The sequence below is a fragment of the Balaenoptera physalus genome (assembly GCF_965194825.1).
Source record: "Balaenoptera physalus genome assembly, chromosome: 5".
Lineage (NCBI taxonomy): Eukaryota > Metazoa > Chordata > Mammalia > Artiodactyla > Balaenopteridae > Balaenoptera > Balaenoptera physalus.
In genome coordinates, this window is record NC_138884.1 from 27,289,063 (window position 1) to 27,299,134 (window position 10,072).

At 41.7% G+C, this 10,072-nt stretch overlaps 1 protein-coding gene across 2 annotated transcripts in view; it reads right to left on the reverse strand.

The window, feature by feature from the left end:
* Window positions 1-10,072, reverse strand: part of MAML3 (mastermind like transcriptional coactivator 3) — a 615,614-nt gene that overhangs the window by 463,820 nt on the left and 141,722 nt on the right. The gene's annotated exons all lie outside the window — the stretch shown is intronic.

Genomic DNA, 10,072 nt, shown 5'->3' on the forward strand with positions numbered 1-10,072 from the left:
ATTTAAGAGGTTGATGTCTATAAGAGAAAAGAAATGGATGAGAAGTCTGATGTTTAGCTGGGAGAAGTTTTAAAAGAGACCTGAAAATTTTCTTCAACACACAGGAGGAAGATAAATTAAACACATTTTGTGTAACTAAAACCGAGGAGTTGATGACTGAGAGATGGATTTTATTTTACTTTTTATTATTAATTTTTGGCTGTGCCACGCAACTTGGGGGATCTTAGTGCCCCAACCAGGGATCAAACCCAGGCCCCAGCAGTGGAAGCACAGAGTCCTAACCACTGGACCACCAGGGAATTCCCTGGGAGGTGGATTTTAATCCAGAAGTCAATCCTGAAGCTGGACGAGGTGCCCCTCCTCTCCTTTCCCACACGTCCATAACACACTGTACATGGGCCACTCTAACACTACTACATCCTATTGTGATTATTACATTTAAAAAATGTTTTCCTGGAATAAAGACACAGACCTACTAGAGAATGGACTTGAGGATATGGGGAGGGGGTGGGGTGAGATGTGACAGGGTAAGAGAGTGTCATGGACATATATACACTACCAAATGTAAAATAGATAACTAGTGGGAAGCAGCCGCATAGCACAGGGAGATCAGCTCGGTGCTTTGTGACCACCTAGAGGGATGGGATGGGGAGGGTGGGAGGGAGGGAGATGCAAGAGGGAAGAGAAATGGGAACATATTGTATATGTATAACTGATTCACTTTGTTATAAAGCAGAAGCTAACACACCATTGTAAGGCAATTATACTTCAATAAAGATGTTAAAAAAAAAAAAATGTTTTCCTGGCTAAATTGTGCACGTTTTGGTTTTAGATAGCAAGACAAAATAGGATAAAGATGTCAACTATTTCTAAATTCATCTACAATCTCACTACAATCCCATTTAAAATGTAAATATGTTTTCCTCTTCCATCCTCGTATTGTTTTGAACTTGAAAAAAGAAATGTGTCTGAAATCAATTTGGAAGAAAAGATGTGAAAATTGTCAAGAAAATTCTAAAAATAAAGGGGAAGAATAATGCTATCACATTGAACTGTATCTACAGTAACTAAAATACTTTGATTCTGATGCCCAAATAGGCAGATCAATGGAAAATAGTGGTGTCTAGATGAATCAATGTAAAAGAATAAAATGCATCAATAAGTAGTGAAGTGGGAAAATGTTTGAGATACCCAGTTACACACAGCATTTATATTTGCGGGGAAAACTACACAAATAAAAAAATGTGTGTGTGTGCATGTGTGTAGACTAGGGTGGGATTTATTCAAGAAAACTTTGTGATTTACTTTCATTTAGAATCAGGGTGGGGCAGACCTGGGGTTAGGAAGTGAAAATGGACGAGATGGGCACTGTTATTTTCACTTTATTCACTTCTGTATTTTTGGAAATATTTTTATATATTGCACATATGGTTTTTAATAAATTACAGAGGAAAAAGAGGAAAGGGGAGAAAGGAGAGAAAAAGGCACAGAAATCACAGAGAATGGAAGAAACTAAGGATAGGCTTTGAAGTCATAATGACAGGTAACTTCTCTAAGCCTCACTTTTTTCCCTATAAGATAGGTATCATGACGTCTCCTGCACAGAGTAGTTTTAAGCATTGAATGAAATAACTTATGTAAAGGGCTTAGCCCATCATAATCAAGCATTATACAACATCTATAATAATTATAATTTGCTACTACTAGTTACTATTATTTATAGTCCAAGAAATGTGCAGTTGGAAAGTTATAAGAACACCCCAAATTCCTTCACAATAACCTGGAGGTTAAGCTCAGGCAAGAAGGGGGTAGAGATTATAGCCAGGAAAGCTTTAATCTAATCAACTGCATTGCGCTCTGTCTGAAGAACGAATGTGTTAATTGAAGTAGCAATATGATCCCTATGGAAACTACAAAAGGATCTATTAGGAGAAATGAGAGAGGGTTTCGTCTGTTGGGAGATGGCTGCCGATTAAAACAACCCTGGGATTAAATCTTAACTCCCTGGATAGATTTTGCTTTAGAGCAAGACTACTACTCTGACTAATCAACACATTGGCTTTTACATGGATTATTTTGGTGTAGACATCAGCCTCTCTTGAGTTCAGTTTGTGTGAGGATCTTTGACAGTCTGATCTCATCTAGGCAGACAGAAGACAATTTTTGGATCTAAAAGCTGAGGTCCAAACCCTAGAACTTTATGATCTCCTACAAACAAGCTTTTGTGCTATGGGCCTGATATGAATGAAGGGAAAGCAGTTTTCTGTTTTGGAGAATTAAAACTTCAGCATGAATGAACAAGTGGATGGATGAATGAATACATTAGTACTGGAAGGAGTTGTCATATAGAACTGTAAACTCTGCATCATTGTGTTATTTTTACACATGGGATTGCTTCTCCCTTGTTTCTAGTTGACCGTGCTATCCGGATGATCAACAACCCCTGCAGGAGCTGATCGCTGTCAACCTCTTCATCTCCTTCTTGCCACTTTCCCTCACCCACTGCACTCCAGCCTTCCTGGCCTTCCCCATTCCAGAATGCAATGCCGCTGGCTCTCTGCCTGGCTCTTGCCTTCCCCTTACTTTACATCCCAACTCAGCAGTCACTTCCTTAGAGCCTGGGATCAGTCTCCCCAGTGCCTCTTCCAATTTCTCTATGTGAAGTAATCACCTTCCCACCCCCAGCACCACCACATTATTTTCCATCACAGCATTCAGCATCCTATATATTTTATGGAATATTTTAGTTCGTATCTGATGAGAAGCAGATGTCTAGATGGGATTAAACATCCAAGAGATTTACTGGGAGAATTGCCTGTGATGGATAAAGGGAGAAGGAGAGAGAGGAAGTGAGAAGAGCCACCAGCTACAGGTCTGACAGCCCTGAAAGGAAGAGTGAAGGAAGGAGAGATGGGTAGGAAGAGTCATGAAGCACAGCACAGTTCAGAGAAAGTTTTAGCCAGGACTATGGGAACTCTTCCACCCAAAGTCACCTGTTGGGGGAATCCTAGCTCTTGAAGGAACAGGCTTTCATCAGCACCCGCCACCATGCTCAGTTATGGGTTGGGAGCCCACAGGTTAGGCCTTGGTGCAAGCCCAATGGCGGGTCCAGAATGGCAGCAGCTGGGACCACCAGTCACTTACACTCCCTGTGGTTAATCATTTGAGAAGTGCATTTTCATGGTTGTCAGATTCTCTGAACTGAATGCTTGTGTCCCTCCCAAACTCATATGTTAAAGTCCTAACCCCCATTATGATGAAATTCGGAGGTAGGACCTTTGGGAAGTATTAGGTTTAGATGATGTCTTGAGAGTAGAACCCCATGATGGGATTAACCCTTATAAGAAGAGGAAGAGACCAGAGCACTCTCTGTCTCTCTCCCTCTCTCCCTCTTTCTCTCCGTCTCTCCATTATGTGAGGATACAGCAAGAAGTCTACCCTCTGTAAACTAAGAAGTGGGCTCTCACGAGACCCTGAATCTCCTGGCACCTTGATGTTGGACTTCCTAGCCTCCAGAACTGTGAGAAATAAATGTTTGTTGTTGAAGCCGCCCAGGCTCTTCTTGGATACGGGGGTCCCAATGTAGCTGACATGCCACCAAATGGCCAGATGTTCGCCTCGAGGAATATTCCATATTGGGGATCAGCATTGGTCTCTATTGCTGACAGGTTGGACATTCACAGGCAACAAAAGCTAGTTTGGCCTTGATAAACAGTGAGTCCTCTGGGCCCTCCAACCCAACATATATAACATATCCATCCATTCCATCATGCCCACTTCCCTCAGTCTTCTTATTCCTTCCTCGACCACCTGCCAGGGTAACTCAGGCATTGCACTTTGCTTGGCTTTGTCCAGCAATTTCTCCAGGCTTCTAAGAAACCATCTTGTTCCCCAGGGCCCTTGCTAAGGTGTTAAAGCAGTGTCCTGAGAAAATGTCTCTAAAGCAATAAATTCCTGTTTATCCTGCCTTTCATTTGACCCTATTGATCAAGCACCATCAACATTCAATTCCAGGGGTACTCCCCTGGCTTCTGCTGGTACATGCTGGCTAATTCTTGCAACACCTTTAGTAAATAATCTCTTTCTTCCCTTGTCAGGCACAGCACATCCCTAGCCAGGTCTGCTAGGGAAGTAACCCTAGTTATGGGCTTGGCAACCAGAGAGGAGGTGGGGCAGCTCCTGAGGAGGGCACTTGTGGCCCCTGAGAATGAGGCACTGCAGGAAAAGTGCTGGCCCTTCTTAGATATATTAGTTTTTTATCACTGCCTAAGAAATTGTCACACCCTGGTAGCTTAAAACAGCACACATGTATTATCTCACAGTTCCCGTGGGTAGGGAGTCTTTGCACCCCTTAGCTGGGTCCTCTACTCAGTGATTCACCAGGCGCAATCAAGGTGTTGGCTGGGCTGTGTTCTTTTCTGGAGCTCAGGATCCTCTTCTAAGCTCACGTGGTTTTTGGCAGAATTCGGTTCCTTGTGGCTGTAGGACAGAGGTACTCATTTTCATGCTGGCCTTAAAAATGTCAGCCAGGGGCCATTCTCAGCTCCTAGAGGTGCCCCCAAGTTCTGGGCCACACGTGCCTCTCATGAGCCCTTTCGCAACCAGGCAGCTTCCTTCTTCAGACCCTCCAGAGAACTCTCTTATCTCCAGGAGGATCCAAGGCCCTCTTTTAAGGGTTTTCACCTGCTTAAATCAGGCCTAACCAGGATAATCTCCCTCTTGATTAAGTCAAAGTCAATGGATTTGGGAAATGAATTACATCTGCAAAATCCCTTCACCTTTGCTATATTCTATTGCCTGCAAGCTAGCCACAAGTTCTGCCTGCACTCAAGAGAGGAAATATCCACAAGGGCATGACTCACTGGGGTCACGTTAAGGTGTGTCTGCACATTAGGGAGGTGAGGGTCACCACAGGAGCACGGTGGTGGATCCAGAGGAGCAGCAGCTTTTGTCAATTATGGTCCCTGCAGCGGGAGACCTGAGCAGCACATTTTCATGGCTATTATCACAATAATCATTATGGTATTAACTCAATCTGAAACTCATGAATTTGATAATGGATTATATGTTTATTTTCTTCTCTACTGGACTATTAGTTCTTGCAGGGGTAAGGACTAAATCTATCCTTTACTCTTATATCATTGCCTAGCCCTCTCATGGCCTAGCACACTGCTTTTGTACATAGCAGATGCTCAAGATATTTGTTAAATGAATAAATACCTTCAGTAGCAGCAGCCATTTTATTCTGACACTGTCCCCTGACCAGATTTAACTCATCTAAGGGTGACATCCTGACCCAAGCTAAGCCAATGGGTCTCTTCCCTAAAGTTTTGAGTTGAGGCTGACAGATGATTGGGCTAGCCGCGCTCTGGGTGGCTGAACAGTAACATAATATTCTCCAGAATGTCTTCTGCCTTGTGGACCAAGGAGCAGTCAGTCTGAGGCATGGAGGACATGCTGCAGATGCGCCAACAGAAATAGAGAGAAAGGAACCCTGCAGATACATGTTTCTCCTAGGACCTCTTCCCTGACTATCAAGAGGTTCCACAGTGTTCTTCTCCCAAATTTCCCTGTTTTGCTTAAAGTAGTTGGAGTTGGATTTGGGGTCCTATGTAATATACTCTGGAGGTTAGAACATAGGCCAGCTAGCAACTCCCCACAGCCTTAGTTCGTGAAGCTGTGATATGGGGAAAGGGGGTGGTGTTAAGGAATGAGAGGAGCCTTTTATTTTGGTATATGAACAGTTCCTTAATCAAATTTTAAATATGCTGATGGCCTATTCAACGGTAAGAACTTTTATACAGCGAATAACAACACCTCATGGCCCGCCCCCGCCCCCAGGGATTTGTTCTGGAAATTTAAAGTTTCTGCTATACTGTGTGCTGGAGTAGAAGTTGCATTCTAATGGGGCTGCATGGGCTTTCTGATGAGAATATCTCTTCTTTGGTAACACTCTACTGAATTTGGGGGTTCAGAGCCTTCGGCATCTGGCTTTGTTTAATGTCTTCTTCCTGCTGTAGTGCCTATTTGGAGGCCCTGTATTTCTTGGCAGCTGTGCTGTTCTGACATCATTTTAAGTCAATTAAAATTATTAGTGTAGTTTTATTTTTTTTTAATTTTTTTAAACATCTTTACTGGAGTATAATTGCTTCACAATGTTGCGTTAGTTTCTGCTGTATAACAAAGTGAATCAGCTGTACATATACATATATCCCCATATCCCCTCCCTCTTGCATCTCCCTCCTACCCTCCCTATCCCACCCCTCTAGGTGGGCACAAAGCACCGAGCTGATCTCCCTGTGCTATGGGGCTGCTTCCCACTAGCTATCTATTTTATACATTTGGTAGTGTATATATGTCCATGCCACTCTCTCACTTTGTCCCAGCTTACCCTTCCCCTTCCTGTGTCCTCAAGTCCATTCTCTACAACTGCGTCTTTATTTCTGTCCTGCCCCTAGGTTCTTCAGAACCTTTTTTTCTTTTTTTTAGATTCCATATATATGTGTTAGCATACAGTATTTGTTTTTCTCTTTGTGATTTACTTCACTCTGTATGACAGACTCTAGGTCCATCCACCTCACTACAAATAACTCAATTTCATTTCTTTTTATGGCTGAGTAATATTCCATTGTATATATGTGCCACATCTTCTTTAACCATTCATCTGTCGATGGACACTTAGGTTGCTTCCATGTCCTGGCTATTGTAAATAGTGCTGCAATGAACATTGGGGTACATGACTCTTTTTGAATTATGGTTTTCTCAGGGTATATGCCCAGTAGTGGGATTGCTGGGTCATATGGTAGTTCTATATTTAGTTTTTTAAGGAACCTCCATACTGTTCTCCATAGTGGCTGTATCAATTTACATTCCCACCAACAGTGCAAGAGAGTTCCCTTTTCTCCACACCCTCTCCAGCATTTATTGTTTGTAGATTTTTTGATGATGGCCATCCTGACCGGTGTGAGGTGATACCTCATTGCAGTTTTGATTTACATTTCTCTAATGATTAGTGATGTTGAGCATCCTTTCATGTATTTGTTGGCAATCTGTATATCTTCTTTGGAGAAATGTCTATTTAGGTCTTTTGTCCATTTTTGGATTGGGTTGTTTGTTTTTTTTGATATTGAGCTGCATGAGCTGCTTGTATATTTTGGAGATTAATCCTCTGTCAGTTTCTTTGTTTGCAAATATTTTCTCCCATTCTGAGGGTTGTCTTTTCGTCTTGTTTATGGTTTCCTTTGCTGTGCAACAGCTTTTAAGTTTCATTAGGTCCCATTTGTTTATTTTTGTTTTTAGTTCCATTTCTCTAGGAGGTGGGTCAAAAAGGATCTTGCTGTGATTTATGTCATAGAGTGTTCTGCCTATGTTTGAGAGGAGCCTTTTAGAAACAGCTAAACCTTGCTCTCCAGCAATGAGGCTGGTTACAAAGGACAGAGGCTGGGGATTCTGCCCCAAAGAGGAGCTGGCTGGAGCCCCTCAGCAGCCCCTCAGGAGCCCCTCAGCAGCAGGAGCTAATGTATAGAGTGTGAAGCAGCTGCTTTGGGGAAACCGGAAGTATTGTTACCACTCTAAGTTGCGTGGCTCAACCCGTGCCATCCAGTCAGGCAGAGAGATTAGCCGGTCATGGGAGGGGTCAAGTACTCTTTCCACTGAAGTCTCCTTGGGACACCACTTAAGTCAATGGATGCAAATGGACATTTGCTGGTTATTCTGTAATAAATTCATTTATACTTTAGTAATCACTGTTAATGTGAAATAAAGGTGGTTCCAATGCAAGGAAGAGGGTCTGGATGCTGATGAGCATAAAAACGGACTGAGGGTTGTTGCAGAGGACAGGAGACGAGAGGAGTAGAATGGGGCAGAAACAGGAGAATTCTGTAGAATAGAATGATGAATGCGAGAATAGAAAGTTTTGGCAACATTTTAGGAGGTGTAAGTGGGTATCCAACGATAGGAGGAAAGATGAAAGGGATAGAAAGATATTCTATTTATTCCCCTGGGAAAGAGGATAGAGAAACAGGTATTTATTTAATCATTCATATTTTTTCAGCAAGAATCCATGGGCACCTACTCTGTGCCAGCCACTTTTCAGATACTGATGACACAGTGGCAAATAAGAGCAGCAGAGTCCTTCCCTTCACAGAGTTAACTTTCTTGTGGCTCTACTTGGACAGAGCATCACTCGTCACCACTCTTTCTCCATGGTTAGGGAAGGACTGACTTCATTAGCACTCGGGTGGGCACACAGATCTCTCCCCCAACCCCTGATGCCATCCTTAGAAAAGCACTGAGTGTGGAGCGAGGGCTGGGATGAGGAGACCCTGCAGCATACTAAAGGCTCAATCATGAGGAGACAAGCAAGAGAAGGAAGGAGAACGGCCCTTACATTGGGATCAGGCCCACTGTGGCAGACATGGCGGGCTGACCACTGCAATTCACACTTCCCTCAAAGCAGAGATGCAGCTGCTCAGCCAGAGACTACGGTTCCCTTTGTATCTAAATGTGGCCATTGGAATGGTTGCCACAGGAATAGGAAGACCAGTGATGTATGTTACTTCCAGGCCAGGACTTTCTAAAATATCATAGACTCAACTTTCATATTTTAACATTCTACATACTCTTATTTGATTATCCCCAACTATATGACACCAGGTTCATTCCATTATTATTTATATGATGATTTAATAAAAAATTTCAAATAATTTTTCATACCTTTACTATATTAAATTTTATTATGAAATATAGCATGTGTATATTTTTAAATTACTACTAATAACTTTCAAAAAGAATATGTATATACTCATTCCTTAACCAACAAAGATGCATGGGAATCCAACAAAAAGCAAGCAACAATCTCCACTGAAGATAAACTCACACACAAAAATTACAAATCACACGCAGGCAGCAATCTGCTGTGAAAAGAGAGTCAGCAGAAACATCAAACAGGGACATGAGATAATGCAACATATTGAAAGAGATAATAAATCAGCTACATTTAAAATTATGAAAGAGATAAGATATGGAATAAAAACCATGAGGGAAAAAAAAAGAATCTGTGGGGGGAGGGAACACAAAGAATTAGTAGGAGGGAGGACATGGAGAGAGGAGGGGACCATTTTAGTTAGGTAATTAACTAATTCTAAAAGGACCAGTTTCGGTGCAGATAGAAAAGTAAACAAGACCTAAGAAGACAGGAAGAATCAACAAGTAAAGAGGGTGAAGGGATGAGGAAGATGGGAAGAGAAAACTTAGCACCGAGTTTCTCAGCAGCGAAGGCAAAGCGGCAAACACATTGTACGTATTGCCCAAAAGTCAACAAATATAACAGTTCACCCAGGTAGATGAAGTGTTTCTGGCCCTGAGATGTTAGAAAAATGTATTCTGAAAGCATCTTTACATAAAGTGAATTGAGTACCACTGTGAACTCTGTCTTTAACAGTAGATTTACCAAAAATGCAGAGTGTTCACATCTGGCTTTTCATTGGTCAGCCCTTAATGAAAGGGGAGGACATAACTTAAATCATAAAAGAACTTCTCCAGAAAGTAAGAATGATCATCGTTTGGTGTTGGGATGACAAAACTTACCAAAGGAAAAAAAAAAGAAAACCTAAACACAATGACATTATGTAATCATGTATATACAGGTTTATCACATTTTGGTAATTCTCGACATATCTGAAACTTTTTCATTATTATTATATTTGTTATGGTGATCTGTGATCAACAATCCTTGACGTTACTACCATGACTCTCTGAAGGCTCAGACGATGGTTAGCATATTTTAGCAATAAAGTATTTTTAATTAAGGTATAAACATTGTTTTTTAGACATAATGCTATGGCACGCTTAATAGGTTGCAGTATAGTGTAAACGTAACTTTTATATGCACTGGGAAACCAAAAAATTTGTGTCACTCACTTTATTGTGATACTCATTTTATCATGGTGGTCTGGAACTGAGCCCGCAATATCTCTGAGCTATGCCTGTATTAAAAAATGTCATAGAATTTTGGAACAATAGAGAAAATATTACTCTAATCCTGAGTTTCTCAACCTTGGCACTATTGACA